Consider the following 19,811-nt stretch of genomic DNA (forward strand, 5'->3'; position numbering starts at 1 on the left):
TCCTAGGTGATGGGGCCGAAGTGGAAGCTCGTTTTGGTCCGTTTGAAGATTGTGCTAATCTTGATGCAAAATTGTGCATGGTTTGCGCCAGATGTACCATACAGTCAAAAATGTTTTGGACGCACACGGTGCTACTCCTAGGTGACGAGGGTCAAGTGGAAGCTCGTTTTGGTTCGTTTGGAGATAGTGCTAACCTTGACGCAAGATAGGTGCACGGTTTGCGGCAAGGGTACCATAGGCTCATAAATCATTTTGGACGCACCCGATGGAACTCCTAGGAGACTTGGGTCATCTCGAATCTCATTACGGTTCGTTTGGGGATGGTGTTAGTGTCGGTGCAAGATAGCTGCACGGTTTGTGCCAAATTGACCTTAGGCTCAGAAATTGTTTTGGACGCACCTGATGGTACTCCTAGGTGACGAGGCTCATATGGAAGCTCTTTTTGGTCCATTGGCAGATAGTGCCAATCTTAACGCAAGATAAGTGCATGGTTTGGGCCGAACGTACCATAGGCTCAGAAATCATTTTAGACGCACCCGATGGAACTTCTAGGTGACGTGGATCATGTGAAACCTCATTTCGATCCGTTTGGAGATAGTGTTAGTGTTGGTGCAAGATAAGTGCACGGTTTGCGCCGAACGTACCATAGGCTCGAAAATTGTTTTGGATGCACCCGATGGAACTCCTAGGTGACGTGGCTCATGTGGAACCTCGTTTCGATCCATTTGAAGATAGGTTAGTGTTGGTGCAATATAGGTGCACGGTTTGCGCAGAACATACCATGGGCTCGGAAATCATTTTGGATGCACCCGATGGAACTCCTTGGTGATGTGGGTCATGTGGAACCTCGTTTTGATCCATTTGGAGATAGTGTTAGTGTTGGTGCAAGATAGGTGCACGGGTTGCACCAGACATACCATAGGCTCAAAAATGTTTTGGATGCACCCGGTGCTACTCCTAGGATACGAGGGTCAAGTGGAAGCTCGTTTCAGTCCATTTGGAGATAGTGCTAACCTTGGCGCAAGATAGGTGCACGGTTAGCGGCGAAGGAACCATAGGCTCTGAAATCATTTTCGATGCACCCGATGGAACTCCTAGGAGATGCGGGTCATGTCGAATCTCGTTACGGTCCGTTTGGGGATGGTGTTAGTGTTAGTGCAAGATAGCTGCACGGTTTGTGCCAAATTGACCTTAGGTTTAGAAATTGTTTTGGACGCACCCGATGGTGCTCCTAGGTGATGAGGCTCATATGGAAGCTCATTTTGGTCCATTTGCAGATAGTGCCAATCTTAACGCAAGATAAGTGCATGGTTTGGGCCGAACGTACCAAAGGCTCAGAAATCATTTTGGACGCACCAGATGGAACTTCTAGGTGACGTGGGTCTTGTGGAATCTCATTTCGGTCCGTTTGGAGACAGTGTTAGTGTCGGTGCAAGATACGTGCATGGTTTGCACCACATGTACCATTGGCTCATATATCAATTTGGACGCAGCCAATGGTACTCCTAGGTGATGAGGCTCATGTGGAATATCTCTTTTTAGTCAATTTGGAGATAGTGCTAATCTTGACGCAAGATAGGTGCATGGTTTGTGCCAAACGTACCATAGGCTCGGAAATCATTTTGGATGCACCCGATGGAACTCCTAGGTGACGTGGGTCATGTGTAACCTCGTTTTGATCTATTTGCATATAGTGTTTGTGTTGGTGCAAGTTAGGTGCATGGTTTGCGCAAAACGTACCATAGGCTCAGCATTCGTTTTGGACGTACCTGGTGGTACTCCTGGGTGATGGGGCTGAAGTGGATGCTCATTTTGGTCTGTTTGTAGATTGTGCTAATCTTGACGCAAGATAGGTGCATGGTTTGCGCCGAAGGTACCATAGGCTCAAAAAACATTTGGATGCGCCTGATGGAACTCCTAAGTGACGTGGGTTGTGTAGAATCTTGTTTCGGTCCATTTGGAGACAGTGTTAGTGTCGATGCAAGATAGGTGCACGGTTTGCGCCACATGTACCATTGGCTCAGAAATCATTTTGGACGCACTCGATGGTACTCTTAGGAGACGTGGGTCATCTCGAATCTTGTTACGGTTCGTTTGGGGATGGTGTTAGTGTCGGTGCAAGATAGCTGCATGTATTGTGCCAAATTGACCTTAGGCTCAGAAATTGTTTTGGACGCACCAGATGGTACTCCTAGGTGACGAGGCTCATATGGAAGCTCGTTTCGGTCCAATGGTAGATAGTGCCAATCTTAACACAAGATAACTGCATGGTTTGGGCCGAACGTACCATAGGCTCAGAAATCATTTTAGACGCACCCGATGGAACTTCTAGGTGACGTGGGTCATGTGGAACCTCATTTCGATCCGTTTGGAGATAGTGTTAGTGTTGGTGCAAGATAAGTGCACGGTTTACGCCGAACGTACCATAGGCTCGAAAATCATTTTCGATGCACCCGATGGAACTCCTAGGTGACGTGGCTCATGTGGAACCTCGTTTCGATCCATTTGAAGATAGTGTTAGTGTTAGTGCAATATAAGTGCACGGTTTGCGCCGAACATACCATGGGCTCGGAAATCATTTTGGATGCACCCGATGGAACACCTTGGTGACGTGGGTCATGTGGAACCTCGTTTTGATCCGTTTGGAGATAGTGTTAGTGTTGGTGCAAGATAGGTGCACGGGTTGCACCAGACGTACCATAGGCTCAAAAATGTTTTGGACGCACCCGGCGCTACTCCTAGGAGACGAGGGTCAAGTGAAAGCTTGTTTCAGTCCATTTGGAGATAGTGCTAACCTGGGTGCAAGATAGGTGCACGGTTTGCGCGCGAAGGAACCATAGGCTCTGAAATCATTTTTGACTCACACGATGGAACTCCTAGGAGATGCGGGTCATGTCGAATCTCATTACGGTCCGTTTGGGGATGGTGTTAGTGTCAGTGCAAGATAGTTGCACGGTTTGTGCCAAATTGACCTTAGGTTCAGAAATTGTTTTGGACGCACCCGATGGTGCTCCTAGGTGATGAGGCTCATATGGAAGCTCATTTTTGTCCATTTGCAGATAGTGCCAATCTTAACGCAAGATAAGTGCATGGTTTGGGCTGAACGTACCAAAGGCTCAGAAATCATTTTGGACGCACCCGATGGAACTTCTAGGTGACGTGGGTCTTGTGGAATCTCATTTCGGTCTGTTTGGAGACTGTGTTTGTGTCGGTGCAAGATATGTGCACGGTTTGCACCACACGTACCATTGGCTCATATATCAATTTGGACGCAGTCGATGGTACTCCTAGGTGATGAGGCTCATGTGGAATATCTCTTTTTAGTCAATTTGGAGATAGTGCTAATCTTGACGCAAGATAGGTGCACGGTTTGCGCCAAACGTACCATAGGCTCGGAAATCATTTTGGATGCACCCGATGGAACTCCTAGGTGACGTGGGTCATGTGTAACCTCGTTTTGATCTATTTGGATATAGTGTTTGTGTTGGTGCAAATTAGGTGCACGGTTTGCGCAAAACGTACCATAGGCTCAGCATTCGTTTTGGACGTACCTGGTGGTACTCCTAGGTGATAGGGCTAAAGTGGACGCTCATTTTGGTCCTTTTGTAGATTGTGCTAATCTTGACACAAGATAGGTGCACGGTTTGCGCCGAAGGTACCATAGGCTCGAAAAACATTTGGACGCACCTGATGGAACTCCTAAGTGACGTGGGTTGTGTAGAATCTTGTTTTGGTCCATTTGGAGACAGTGTTAGTGTCGATGCAAGATAGGTGCACGGTTTGCGCCACATGTACCATTGGCTCAGAAATCATTTTGGACGCACCCGATGGTACTCTTAGGAGACGTGGGTCATCTCGAATCTTGTTACGGTCCATTTCGGGATGGTGTTAGTGTCGGTGCAAGATAGCTGCATGTATTGTGCCAAATTGACCTTAGGCGCAGAAATTGTTTTGGACCCACCCAATGGTACTCCTAGGTGACGAGGCTCATATGGAAGCTCGTTTCGGTCCAATGGCAGATAGTGCCAATCTTAACACAAGATAACTGCATGGTTTGGGCCGAACGTATCATAGGCTTAGAAATCATTTTAGACGCACCCGATGGAACTTCTAGGTGACGTGGGTCATGTGGAACCTCATTTCGATCCGTTTGGAGATAGTGTTAGTGTTGGTGCAAGATAAGTGCACGGTTTGCGCCGAACGTACCATAGGCTCGAAAATCATTTTCGATGCACCCGATGGAACTCCTAGGTGACGTGGCTCATGTGGAACCTCGTTTCGATCCATTTGAAGATAGTGTTAGTGTTAGTGCAATATAGGTGCACGGTTTGCGCCGAACATACCATGGGCTCGGAAATCATTTTGGATGCACCCGATGGAACTCCTTGGTGATGTGGGTCATGTGGAACCTCGTTTTGATCCAGTTGGAGATAGTGTTAGTGTTGGTGCAAGATAGGTGCATGGGTTGCACCAGACGTACCATAGGCTCAAAAATGTTTTGGACGCACCCGGCGCTACTCCTAGGAGACGAGGGTCAAGTGAAAGCTCGTTTCAATCCATTTGGAGATAGTGCTAACCTTGGCGCAAGATAGGTGCACGGTTTGCGCGCGAAGGAACCATAGGCTCTGAAATCATTTTTGACTCACCCGATGGAACTCCTAGGAGATGCGGGTCATGTCGAATCTCGTTACGGTCCATTTGGGGATGGTGTTAGTGTCAGTGCAAGATAGTTGCACGGTTTGTGCCAAATTGACCTTAGGTTTAGAAATTGTTTTGCACGCACCCGATGGTGCTCCTAGGTGATGAGGCTCATATGGAAGCTCATTTTGGTCCATTTGCAAATAATGCCAATCTTAATGCAAGATAAGTGCATGGTTTGGGCCGAACATACCAAAGGCTCAGAAATCGTTTTGGACGCACCCGATGGAACTTCTTGGTGACGTGGGTCTTGTGGAATCTCATTTCGGTCCGTTTGGAGACTATGTTAGTGTCGGTGCAAGATATGTGCACGGTTTGCACCACACGCACCATTGGCTCATATATCAATTTGGACGCAGTCGATGGTACTCCTAGGTGATGAGGCTCATGTGGAATATCTCTTTTTAGTCAATTTGGAGATAGTGCTATTCTTGACGCAAGATAGGTGCACGGTTTGTGCCAAATGTACCATAGGCTCATAAATCATTTTGGATGCACCCGATGGAACTCCTAGGTGACGTGGGTCATGTGTAACCTCGTTTTGATCTGTTTGGATATAGTGTTTGTGTTGGTGCAAGTTAGGTGCACGGTTTGCGCAAAACGTACCATAGCCTCAGCATTTGTTTTGGACGTACCTGGTGGTACTCCTAGATGATGGGGCTGAAGTGGACGCTCATTTTGGTCTGTTTGTAGATTGTGCTAATCTTGACGCAAGATAGGTGCACGGTTTGCGCTGAAGGTACCATAGGCTCGAAAAACATTTGGACGCACCTGATGGAACTCCTAAGTGACGTGGGTTGTGTAGAATCTTGTTTTGGTCCGTTTGGAGACACTGTTAGTGTTGATGCAAGATAGGTGCACGGTTTGCGCCACATGTACCATTGGCTCATAAATCATTTTGGACGCACCCGATGGTACTCTTAGGAGACGTGGGTCATCTCAAATCTTGTTATGGTCCGTTTGGGGATGGTGTTAGTGTCGGTGCAAGATAGCTGCATGTATTATGCCAAATTGACCTTAGGCTCAGAAATTGTTTTGGACGCACCCGATGGTACTCCTAGGTGACAAGGCTCATATGGAAGCTCGTTTTGGTCCAATGGCAGATAGTGCCAATCTTAACGCAAGATAACTACATGGTTTGGGCCGAACATACCATAGGCTCCGAAATCATTTTAGACACACCCGATGGAACTTCTAGGTGACGTGGGTCATGTGGAACCTCATTTCGATCCGTTTGGAGATAGTGTTAGTGTTGGTGCAAGATAAGTGCACGGTTTGCCCTGAACGTACCATAGGCTCGAAAATCATTTTCGATGCACCCGATGGAACTCCTAGGTGACGTGGCTCATGTGGAACCTCGTTTCGATCCATTTGAAAATAGTGTTAGTGTTAGTGCAATATAGGTGCACGGTTTGCGCCGAACATACCATGGGCTCGGAAATCATTTTGGATGCACCCGATGGAACTCCTTGGTGACGTGGGTCATGTGGAACCTCGTTTTGATCCATTTGGAGATAGTGTTAGTGTTGGTGCAAGATAGGTGCACGGGTTGCACCAGACGTACCATAGGCTCAAAAATGTTTTGGACGCACCCGGCGCTACTCCTAGGAGATGAGGGTCAAGTGGAAGCTCGTTTCATTCCATTTGGAGATAGTGCTAACCTTGGCGCAAGATAGGTGCACGGTTTGCGCGCGAAGGAACCATAGGCTCTGAAATCATTTTCAACTCACCCGATGGAACTCCTAGGAGATGCGGGTCATGTCGAATCTCGTTACGGTCCGTTTGGGGATGGTGTTAGTGTCAGTGCAAGATAGCTGCACGGTTTGTGCCAAATTGACCTTAGGTTTAGAAATTGTTTTGGACGCACCCGATGGTGCTCCTAGGTGATGAGGCTCATATGGAAGCTCATTTTGGTCCATTTGCAGATAGTGCCAATCTTAACGCAAGATAAGTGCATGGTTTGGGCCAAACGTACCAAAGGCTCGAAAATCGTTTTGGACGCACCCGATGGAACTTCTAGGTGACGTGGGTCTTGTGGAATCTCGTTTCGGTCCATTTGGAGACTGTGTTAGTGTCGGTGCAAGATATGTGCACGGTTTGCACCACACGTACCATTGGCTCATATATCAATCTGGACGCAGTTGATGGTACTCCTAGGTGATGAGGCTCATGTGGAATATCTCTTTTTAGTCAATTTGGAGATAGTGCTAATCTTGACGCAAGATAGGTGCACGGTTTGTGCCAAACGTACCATAGGCTCAGAAATCATTTTGGATGCACCCGATGGAACTCCTAGGTGACGTGGGTCATGTGTAACCTCGTTTTGATCTGTTTGGATATAGTGTTTGTGTTGGTGCAAGTTAGGTGCACGGTTTGCGCAAAACGTACCATAGGCTCAGCATTCGATTTGGACGTACCTGGTGGTACTCCTAGGTGATGAGGCTGAAGTGGACGCTCATTTTGGTCCGTTCGTAGATTGTGCTAATCTTGACGCAAGATAGGTGCACGGTTTGCGCCGAAGGTACCATAGGCTCGAAAAACATTTGGACGCACCTGATGGAACTCCTAAGTGATGTGGGTTGTGTAGAATCTTGTTTTGGTCCGTTTGGAGACAGTGTTAGTGTCGATGCAAGATAGGTGCACGGTTTGCGCCACATGTGCCATTGGCTCAGAAATCATTTTGGACGCACCCGATGGTACTCTTAGGAGACGTGGGTCATCTCGAATCTTGTTACGGTCCGTTTGGGGACGGTGTTAGTGTCGGTGCAAGATAGCTGCAAGTATTGTGCCAAATTGACCTTAGGCTCAGAAATTGTTTTGGACGCACCCGATGGTACTCCTAGGTGACGAGGCTCATATGGAAGCTCGTTTCGGTCCAATGGCAGATAGTGCCAATCTTAACGCAAGATAACTGCATGGTTTGGGCCGAACGTTCCATAGGCTCAGAAATCATTTTAGACGCACCCGATGGAACTTCTAGGTGACGTGGGTCATGTGGAACCTCATTTCGATCTGTTTGGAGATAGTGTTAGTGTTGGTGCAAGATAAGTGCACGGTTTGCGCCGAACGTACCATAGGTTCAAAAATCATTTTCGATGCACCCGATGGAACACCTAGGTGACGTGGCTCATGTGGAACCTCGTTTCGATCCATTTGAAGATAGTGTTAGTGTTAGTGCAATATAGGTGCACGGTTTGCGCCGAACATACCATGGGCTCGGAAATCATTTTGGATGCACCCGATGGAACTCCTTGGTGACGTGGGTCATGTGGAACCTCGTTTTGATCCGTTTGGAGATAGTGTTAGTGTTGGTGCAAGATAGGTGCACGGGTTGCACCAGATGTACCATAGGCTCAAAAATGTTTTGGACGCACCCGGCGCTACTCCTAGGAGACGAGGGTCAAGTGGAAGCTCGTTTCAGTCCATTTGGAGATAGTGCTAACCTTGGCGCAAGATAGGTGCATGGTTTGCGCGCGAAGGAACCATAGGCTCTGAAATCATTTTTGACTCACCCGATGGAACTCCTAGGAGATGCGGGTCATGTCGAATCTCGTTACGGTCCGTTTGGGGATGGTGTTAGTGTTAGTGCAAGATAGCTGCATGGTTTGTGCCAAATTGACATTTGCAGATAGTGCCAATCTTAACGCAAGATAAGTGCATGGTTTGGGCCGAACATACCAAAGGCTCAGAAATCATTTTGGACGCACCCGATGGAACTTCTAGGTGACGTGGGTCGTGTGGAATCTCATTTCGGTCCATTTGGAGACTGTGTTAGTGTCGGTGCAAGATATGTGCACGGTTTGCACCACATGTACCATTGGCTCATATATCAATTTGGACGTAGTCGATGGTACTCCTAGGTGATGAGGCTCATGTGGAATATCTCTTTTTAGTCAATTTGGAGATAGTGCTAATCTTGACGCAAGATAGGTGCACGGTTTGCGCCAAACGTACCATAGGCTCATAAATCATTTTGGATGCACCCGATGGAACTCCTAGGTGACGTGGGTCATGTGTAACCTCGTTTTGATCTGTTTGGATATAGTGTTTGTGTCGGTGCAATATAGGTGCACGGTTTGCGCAAAACGTACCATAGGCTCAGCATTCGTTTTGGACGTACCTGGTGGTACTCCTAGGTGATGAGGCTGAAGTGGACGCTCATTTTGGTCCGTTTGTAGATTGTGCTAATCTTGACGCAAGATAGGTGCACGGTTTGCGCCGAAGGTACCATAGGCTCGAAAAACATTTGGACGCACCTGATGGAACTCCTAAGTGACGTGGGTTGTGTAGAATCTTGTTTTGGTCCATTTGGAGACAGTGTTAGTGTCGATGCAAGATAGGTGCACGGTTTGTGCCACATGTACCATTGGCTCAGAAATCATTTTGGACGCACCCGATGGTACTCTTAGGAGACGTGGGTCATCTCGAATCTTGTTACGATCCATTTGGGGATGGTGTTAGTGTCGGTGCAAGATAGCTGCATGTATTGTGCCAAATTGACCTTAGGCTCAGAAATTGTTTTGGACGCACCCGATGGTACTCCTAGGTGACGAGGCTCATATGGAAGCTCGTTTCGGTCCAATGGCAGATAGTGCCAATCTTAACGCAAGATAACTGCATGGTTTGGGCCGAATGTACCATAGGCTCAGAAATCATTTTAGACGCACCCGATGGAACTTCTAGGTGACGTGGGTCATGTGGAACCTCATTTCGATCCGTTTGGAGATAGTGTTAGTGTTGGTGCAAGATAAGTGCATGGTTTGCGCCGAACATACCATAGGCTCAAAAATCATTTTTGATGCACCCGATGGAACTCCTAGGTGACGTGGCTCATGTGGAACCTCGTTTCGATCCATTTGAAGATAGTGTTAGTGTTAGTGCAATATAGGTGCATGGTTTGCGCCGAACATACCATGGGCTCAGAAATCATTTTAGATGCACCCGATGGAACTCCTTGGTGACGTGGGTCATGTGGAACCTCGTTTTCATCCGTTTGGAGATAGTGTTAGTGTTGGTGCAAGATAGGTGCATGGGTTGCACCAGACATACCATAGGCTCAAAAATGTTTTGGACGCACCTGGCGCTACTCCTAGGAGATGAGGGTCAAGTGGAAGCTCGTTTCAGTCCATTTGGAGATAGTGCTAACCTTGGCGCAAGATAGGTGCACGGTTTGCGCGCGAAGGAACCATAGGCTCTGAAGTCATTTTCAACTCACCAGATGGAACTCCTAGCAGATGCGGCTCATGTCGAATCTCGTTATGGTCCGTTTGGGGATGGTGTTAGTGTCAGTGCAAGATAGCTGCACGGTTTGTGCCAAATTGACCTTAGGTTCAGAAATTGTTTTGGACGCACCCTATGGTGCTCCTAGGTGATGAGGCTCATATGGAAGCTCATTTTGGTCCATTTGTAGATAGTGCCAATCTTAACGCAAGATAAGTGCATGGTTTGGGCCGAACGTACCAAAGGCTCAGAAATTATTTTGGACGCACCCGATGGAACTTCTAGGTGACGTGGGTCTTGTGGAATCTTATTTTGGTCCATTTGGAGACTGTGTTAGTGTCAGTGCAAGATATGTGCACGGTTTGCACCACACGTACCATTGGCTCATATATCAATTTGGACGCAGTCGATGGTACTCCTAGGTGATGAGGCTCATGTGGAATATCTCTTTTTAGTCAATTTGGAGATAGTGCTAATCTTGATGCAAGATAGGTGCACGGTTTGCGCCAAACGTACCATAGGCTCAGAAATCATTTTGGATGCACCTGATGGAACTCCTAGGTGACGTGGGTCATGTGTAACCTCGTTTTGATCTATTTGGATATAGTGTTTGTGTTGGTGCAAGTTAGGTGCACGGTTTGCGCAAAACATACCATAGGCTCAGCATTCGTTTTGGACGTACCTGGTGGTACTCCTAGGTGATGAGGCTGAAGTGGATGCTCATTTTGGTCCGTTTGTAGATTGTGCTAATCTTGATGCAAGATAGGTGCACGGTTTGCGCCGAAGGTACCATAGGCTCGAAAAACATTTGGACGCACCTGATGGAACTCCTAAGTGACGTGGGTTGTGTAGAATCTTGTTTTGGTCCGTTTGGAGATAGTGTTAGTGTTGATGCAAGATAGGTGCACGGTTTGCGCCACATGTACCATTGGCTCAGAAATCATTTTGGACGCACCCGATGGTACTCTTAGGAGACGTGGGTCATCTCGAATCTTGTTATGGTCCGTTTGGGGATGGTGTTAGTGTTGGTGCAAGATAGCTGCATGTATTGTGCCAAATTGACCTTAGGCTCAAGAATTGTTTTGGACGCACCCGATGGTACTCCTAGGTGACGAGGCTCATATGGAAGCTCGTTTTGGTCCAATGGCAGATAGTGCCAATCTTAACACAAGATAACTGCATGGTTTGGGCCAAACATACCATAGGCTCATAAATCATTTTAGACGCACCCGATGGAACTTCTAGGTGACGTGGGTCATGTGGAACCTCATTTCGATCCGTTTGGAGATAGTGTTAGTGTTGGTGCAAGATAAGTGCACGGTTTGCGCCGAACGTACCATAGGCTCGAAAATCGTTTTCGATGCACCCGATGGAACTCCTAGGTGACATGGCTCATGTGGAACCTCGTTTCGATCCATTTGAAGATAGTGTTAGTGTTAGTGCAATATAGGTGCACGGTTTGCGCCGAACATACCATGGGCTCAGAAATCATTTTGGATGCACCTGATGGAACTCCTTGGTGACGTGGGTCATGTGGAACCTCGTTTTGATCTGTTTGGAGATAGTGTTAGTGTTGGTGCAACATAGGTGCATGGGTTGCACCAGACGTACCATAGGCTCAAAAATGTTTTGGACGCACCCGGCGCTACTCCTAGGAGACGAGGGTCAAGTGGAAGCTCGTTTCAGTCCATTTGGAGATAGTGCTAACCTTGGCGCAAGATAGGTGCATGGTTTGCGCGCGAAGGAACCATAGGCTCTGAAATCATTTTCGACTCACCCGATGGAACTCCTAGGAGATGCGGGTCATGTCGAATCTCGTTACGGTCCGTTTGGGGATGGTGTTAGTGTCAGTGCAAGATAGCTGCACGGTTTGTGCCAAATTGACCTTAGGTTCAGAAATTGTTTTGGACGCACCCGATGGTGCTCCTAGGTGATGAGGCTCATATGGAAGCTCATTTTGGTCCATTTGCAGATAGTGCCAATCTTAACGCAAGATAAGTGCATGGTTTGGGCCGAACGTACCAAAGGCTCAGAAATCATTTTGGACGCACCCGATGGAACTTCTAGGTGACGTGGGTCTTGTGGAATCTCATTTCGGTCCGTTTGGAGACTGTGTTAGTGTCGGTGCAAGATATGTGCACGGTTTGCACCACACATACCATTGGATCATATATCAATTTGGACGCAGTCGATGGTACTCCTAGGTGATGAGGCTCATGTGGAATATCTCTTTTTAGTCAATTTAGAGATAGTGCTAATCTTGACGCAAAATAGGTGCACGGTTTGCGCCAAACATACCATAGGCTCAGAAATCATTTTGGATGCACCCAATGGAACTCCTAGGTGACGTGGGTCATGTGTAACCTCGTTTTGATCTGTTTGGATATAGTGTTTGTGTTGGTGCAAGTTAGGTGCACGGTTTGCGCAAAACGTACCATAGGCTCAGCATTCGTTTTGGACATACCTGGTGGTACTCCTAGGTGATGGGGCTGAAGTGGACGCTCATTTTGGTCCGTTTGTAGATTGTGCTAATCTTGATGCAAGATAGGTGCACGGTTTGCGCCGAAGGTACCATAGGCTCAAAAAACATTTGGACGCACCTGATGGAACTCCTAAGTGACGTGGGTTGTGTAGAATCTTATTTGGGTCCATTTGGAGACAGTGTTAGTGTCGATGCAAGATAGGTGCACGGTTTGCGCCACATGTACTGTTGGCTCAGAAATCATTTTGGACGCACCTAATGGTACTCTTAGGAGACGTGGGTCATCACGAATCTTGTTACGGTCCGTTTGGGGATGGTGTTAGTGTCGGTGCAAGATAGCTGCATGTATTGTGCCAAATTGACCTTAGGCTCAGAAATTGTTTTGGACGCACCCGATGGTACTCCTAGGTGACGAGGCTCATATGGAAGCTCGTTTCGGTCCAATGGCAGATAGTGCCAATCTTAACGCAAGATAACTGCATGGTTTGGGCCAAACGTACCATAGGCTCATAAATCATTTTAGACACACCCGATGGAACTTCTAGGTGACGTGGGTCATGTGGAACCTCATTTCGATCCGTTTGGAGATAGTGTTAGTGTTGGTGCAAGATAAGTGCATGGTTTGCGCTGAACATACCATAGGCTCAAAAATCGTTTTCGATGCACCCGATGGAACTCCTAGGGGACGTGGCTCATGTGGAACCTCCATTTGAAGATAGTGTTAGTGTTAGTGCAATATAGGTGCACGGTTTGCGCCGAACATACCATGGGCTCGGAAATCATTTTAGATGCACCTGATAGAACTCATTGGTGACGTGGGTCATGTGGAACCTTGTTTTGATCCGTTTGGAGATAGTGTTAGTGTTGGTGCAAGATAGGTGCACGGGTTGCACCAGACGTACCATAGGCTCAAAAATGTTTTGGACACACCCGGCGCTACTCCTAGGAGACGAGGGTCAAGTGGAAGCTCGTTTCAGTCCATTTGGAGATAGTGCTAACCTTGGCGCAAGATAGGTGCACGGTTTGCGGCGAAGGAACCATAGGCTCTGAAATCATTTTCGACTCACCCGATGGAACTCCTAGGAGATGCGGGTCATGTCGAATCTCGTTACGGTCCGTTTGGGGATGGTGTTACTATCAGTGCAAGAAAGCTGCACGGTTTGTGCCAAATTGACCTTAGGTTCAGAAATTGTTTTGGACGCACCCGATGGTGCTCCTAGGTGATGAGGCTCATATGGAAGCTTGTTTTGGTCCATTTGCAGATAGTGCCAATCTTAACGCAAGATAAGTGCATGGTTTGGGCCAAACGTACCAAAGGCTCGGAAATTGTTTTGGATGCACCCGATGGAACTTCTAGGTGACGTGGGTCTTGTGGAATCTCATCTCAGTCTGTTTGGAGACAGTGTTAGTGTCAGTGCAAGATACGTGCACGGTTTGCACCACACGTACCATTGGCTCATAAATCAATTTGGACGTAGCCGATGGTACTCCTAGGTGATGAGGCTCATGTGGAGTATCTCTTTTTAGTCAATTTGGAGATAGTGCTAATCTTGACGCAAGATAGGTGCACGGTTTACGCCGAACGTACCATAGGCTCAGAAATCATTTTGGATGCACCCGATGGAACTCCTAGGTGACGTGGGTCATGTGTAACCTCGTTTTGATCTGTTTGGATATAGTGTTTGTGTTGGTGCAAGTTAGGTGCACGGTTTGCGGAAAACATACCATAGGCTTAGCATTCGTTTTGGACGTACCTGATGGTACTCCTAGGTGATGGGGCTGAAGTGGACGCTCATTTTGGTCTATTTGTAGCTTATGCTAATCTTGACGCAAGATAGGTGCACGGTTTGCGCCGAAGGTACCATAGGCTCGAAAAACATTTGGACGCACCTGATGGAACTCCTAAGTGACGTGGGTTGTGTGGAATCTTGTTTTGGTCCGTTTGGAGACAGTGTTAGTGTCGATGCAAGATAGGTGCACGGTTTGCGCCACATGTACCATTGGCTCAGAAATCATTTTGGACGCACCCGATAGTACTCGTAGGAGACGTGGGTCATCTCAAATCTTGTTACGGTCCATTTGGGGATGGTCTTAGTGTCGGTGCAAGATAGCTGCACGGTTTGTGCCAAATTGACCTTAGGCTCAGCATTCGTTTTGGACGTACCTGATGGTACTCCTAGGTGATGGGGCTGAAGTGGAAGCTCATTTTGGTCCGTTTGAATATTGTGCTAATCTTGACTCAAGATAAGTGCACGGTTTGCGTCGAACGTTCCATAGGCTCAGAAATCATTTGGATGCACCCAATGGAACTTCTAGGTGACATGGGTCATGTGGAACCTCATTTTGATCCGTTTGGAGATAGTGTTAGTATTGGTGCAAGATAATTGCACGTCTTGCGCCGAACGTACCATAGGCTCGGAAATCGTTTTGGATGCCCCCGATGGAACTCCTAGGTGACGTTGGTCATGTGGAACCTCGTTTCGATCCATTTGGAGATAGTGTTAGTGTTGGTGCAACATAGGTGCGGGGTTTGCGCCGAACATATCATAGGCTCAGAAATCATTTTGGATGCACCCGATGGAACTCCTTGGTGACGTGGGTCTTGTGGATTCTCGTTTCGGTCCATTTGGAGACGGTGTTAGTGTCGGTGCAAGATACGTGCATGGTTTGCACCACACATACCATTGGCTCATAAATCAATTTGGACTGAGCCGATGGTACTCCTAGGTGATGAGGCTCATGTGGAATAGCTCTTTTCTGTCAATTTGGAGATAGTGCTAATCTTGACGCAAGATAGGTGCACGGTTTGCGCCGAACGTAACATAGGCTCGGAAATCATTTTGGATGCACCTGATGGAACTCCTAGGTGACGTGGGTCATGTGTGACCTCGTTTTGATCCGTTTGGATATAGTGTTAGTGTCGGTGCATGGTTTGCACAAAATGTACCATAGGCTCAGCATTCGTTTTGGACGTACCTGATGGTACTCCTAGGTGATGGGGCTGAAGTGGACGCTCATTTTGGTCTGTTTGTAGATTGTGCTAATCTTGACGCAAGATAGGTGCATAGTTTGCGCCGAAGGTACCATAGGCCCAAAAAACAGTTGGTCGCACATGATGGAACTCCTAAGTGACATGGGTCATGTGGAATCTTGTTTTGGCCCGTTTGGAGACAGTGTTAGTGTCGATGCAAGATAGGTGCACGGTTTGCGCCACATGTACCATTGCCTCAGAAATCATTTTAGACGCACCCGATGGTACTCCTAGGAGACGTGGGTCATCTCGAATCTTGTTACGGTCCGTTTGGGGATGGTCTTAGTGTTGGTGCAAGATAGCTGCACGGTTTGTGCCAAATTGACCTTAGGCTTAGAAATTGTTTTGGACGTACTCGATGGTACTCCTAGGTGACGAGGCTCATATGGAAGCTCGTTTTGGTCCATTTGCAGATAGTGCCAATCTTAATGCAAGATAAGTGCATGGTTTAGGCCGAACGTACCATAGGTTCAGAAATCATTTTGGACGCACCCGATGGAACTTTTAGGTGACGTGGGTCATGTGGAACCTCGTTTCGATCCGTTTGGAGATAGTGTTAGTGTTGGTGCAAGATAAGTGCATGGTTTGCGCCGAACATACCATAGGCTTAGAAATTGTTCCCGATGGAACTACAAGGTGATGTGGCTCATGTGGAACCTCATTTCGATCCATTTGAAGATAGTGTTAGTGTTGGAGCAATATAGGTGCACGGTTTGCGCCGAACATACCATAGGCTCGGAAATCATTTTGGATGCACCCGATGGAACTCCTTGGTGACGTGGGTCATGTGGAACCTCGTTTTGATCCATTTGGAGATAGTGTTAACCTAGTTGCCAGACAGGTTTAGTGTTAACCTAGTTGCAAGATAGGTGCACGGTTTGCGGTGAAGGTACCATAGGCTCAGAAATCATTTTCGACGCACCCGATGGAACTCCTAGGAGATGTGGGTCATGTCGAATCTCATTACGGTCCGTTTGGGGATGGTGTGAGTGACTGCAAGATAGATGCACGGTTTGTGCCAAATTGACCTTAGGCTCAGAAATTGTTTTGGACGCACCCGATGGTACTCCTAGGTGACGAGGCTCATATGAAAGCTCATTTCGGTCCATTTGTAGATAGTGCCAATCTTAACACAAGATAAGTGCATGGTTTGGGCCGAATGTAACAAAGGCTTAGAAATCATTTTGGACGCACCCGATGGAACTTCTAGGTGACGTGGGTCTTGTGGAATCTCATTTCGGTCCGTTTGGAGACAGTGTTAGTGTCGGTGCAAGATACGTGCACGGTTTGCACCACACGTACCATTGGCTCAGAAATCAATTTGGACATAGCCGATGGTACTCTTAGGTGATGTGGCTCATGTGGAATATCTCTTTTCAGTCAATTTGGAGATAGTGCTAATCTTGACGCAAGATAGGTGCACGGTTTGCGCCGAACGTACCATAGGCTCGGAAATTGTTTCGGATGCACCCGATGGAACTCCTAGGTGATGTGGGTCATGTATAACCTTGTTTCGATCTGTTTGGATATAGTGTTAGTGTCGATGGAAGTTAGGCGCACGGTTTGCGCAAAACGTACCATAGGCTCAGCATTCATTTTGGACGTACCTGATGGTACTCCTAGGTGATGGGGCTGAAGTGGAAGCTCATTTTGGTCCGTTTGTAGATTGTGCTAATCTTTACGCAAGATTGGTGCACAGTTTGCGCCGAAGGTACCATAGGCTCAAAAAACATTTGGACGCAGCTAATGGAACTCCTAAGTGACGTGGGTCGTGTGGAATCTTGTTTTGGTCCATTTGGGGACAGTGTTAGTGTTGATGCAAGATAGGTGCATGGTTTGTGCCACATGTACCATTGGGTCAGAAATCATTTTGGACGCACCCGATGGTACTCCTAGGTGATGGGGCTAAAGTGGAAGCTCGTTTTGGTCCATTTGTAGATTGTGCTAATCTTGACGCAAGATAGTTGCACGGTTTGCGCCAGACGTACCATAGGCTCAAAAATGTTTTGGACGCACACGGCGCTACTCCTAGGTGACAAGGGTCAAGTGGAAGGTCATTTTGGTCCACTTGGAGATAGTGCTAACCTTGACGCAAGATTGGTGCACGGTTTGTGGCGAAGGTACCATAGGCTCAGAAATCATTTTGGAGGCACCCGATGGAACTTCTAGGAGACGTGGCTCATCTCGAATCTCGTTACGGTCTGTTTGGGGATGGTGTTAGTGTCGGTGCAAGATAGTTGCATGGTTTGTGCCAAATTGACCTTAGGCTCAGCATTCGTTTTGGACGTACCTAATGGTACTCCTAGGTGATGGGGCTGAAGTGGAAGCTCATTTTGGTCTGTTTGAAGATTGTGCTAATCTTAACTCAAGATAAGTGCACGGTTTGCGCCAAACGTACCATAGGCTCGAAAATCATTTGGACGCACCCGATGGAACTTCTAGGTGACATGGGTCATGTGGAACCTTGTTTCGATCCGTTTGGAGATAGTGTTAGTGTTGGTGCAAGATAAGTGCCTGGTTTGCGCCGAACGTACCATAGGCTCAGAAATCATTTTGGATGCACCCGATGGAACTCCTAGGTGACGTGGGTCATGTGGAACCTCGTTTCGATCCATTTGGAGATAGTGTTAGTGTTGGTGCAACATAGGTGTGGGGTTTGCACAGAACATATCATAGGCTCGAAAATTGTTTTGGATGCACCTGATGGAACTCCTTGGTGACGTGGGTCTTGTGGATTCTCGTTTCGGTCCATTTGGAGACAGTGTTAGTGTCGGTGCAAGATACATGCACGGTTTGCACCACACGTACCATTGGCTCATAAATCAATTTGGACACAGCCGATGGTACTCCTAGGTGATGAGGCTCATGTGGAATATCTCGTTTTAGTCAATTTAGAGATAGTGCTAATCTTGACGCAAGATTGGTGCACGGTTTGCGCCGAACATACCATAGGCTCAGAAATCATTTTGGATACACCCGATGGAACTCCTAGGTGACATGGGTCTTGTGGATTCTTGTTTCGGTCCATTCGGAGACATTGTTAGTGTCGGTGCAAGATATGTGCACGGTTTGCACCACACGTACCATTGGCTCAGAAATCAATTTGGACACGACCGATGGTACTCCTAGGTGATGAGGCTCATGTGGAATATCTCGTTTCAGTCAATTTGGAGATAGTGCTAATCTTGACGCAAGATAGGTGCACGGTTTGCGCCGAACATACCATAGGCTTGGAAATCATTTTGGATGCACCCGATGGAACTCCTAGGTGACGTGGGTCTTGTGGATTCTCATTTCGGTCCGTTTGGAGAGAGTGTTAGTGTCGGTGCAAGAAACGTGCACGGTTTGCACCACACGTACCATTGGCTCATAAATCAATTTGGAGACAGCCGATGGTACTCCTAGGTGATGAGGCTCACGTGGAATATCTCATTTCAGTCAATTTAGAGATAGTGCTAATCTTGACGCAAGATAGGTGCACGGTTTACACTGAACGTACCATAGGCTCAGAAATCGTTTTGGATGCACCCGATGGAACTCCTAGGTGACGTGGGTCTTGTGTAACCTCGTTTCGTTCCATTTGGATATAGTGTTAGTGTCGGTGCAAGTTTGGTGCACGGTTTTCGCAAAATGTACCATAGGCTCAGCATTCGTTTTGGACGTACCTAATGGTACTCCTAGGTGATGGGGCTGAAGTGGAAGCTCATTTTGGTCCGTTTGAAGATTGTGCTAATCTTGACTCAAGATAAGTGCACGGTTTGCGCCGAACGTACCATAGGCTCGAAAATCATTTTGGATGCACCTGATGGAACTCCTAGGTGACGTGGGTCATGTGGAACCTTGTTTCGATCCATTTGGAGATAGTGTTAGTGTTGGTGCAATATAAGTGCACGGTTTGCGCCGAACGTACCATAGGCTTGAAAATTGTTTTGGACACACCTGATGGAACTTCTACGTGACGTGGGTCATGTGGAACCTTGTTTCAATCCATTTGGAGATAGTGTTAGTGTTGGTGCAAGATAAGTGCACGGTTTGCGCCGAACGTATCATAGGCTCAGAAATCATTTTGGATGCACCCGATGGAACTCCTTGGTGACGTGGGTCTTGTGGAACCTCGTTTCGAGATAGTGTTAGTGTTGGTGCAAGATAGGTGCACGGTTTGCACCAGACATACCATAGGCTCAAAAATGTTTTGGACGCACCCTGCGCTACTCCTAGGTGACGATGGTCAAGTGGAAGCTCGTTTCAGTCTATTTGGAGATAGTGTTAACCTTGACGCAAGATAGGTGCATGGTTTGAGGTGAAGGTACAATAGGCTCAGAAATCATTTTTGACGCACTCGATGGAACTCCTAGGAGACGTGGGTCATGTTGAATCTCG

The sequence above is a fragment of the Miscanthus floridulus genome, chromosome 2, assembly GCF_019320115.1.
Source record: "Miscanthus floridulus cultivar M001 chromosome 2, ASM1932011v1, whole genome shotgun sequence".
In the NCBI taxonomy this organism is placed as follows: Eukaryota; Viridiplantae; Streptophyta; class Magnoliopsida; order Poales; family Poaceae; genus Miscanthus; species Miscanthus floridulus.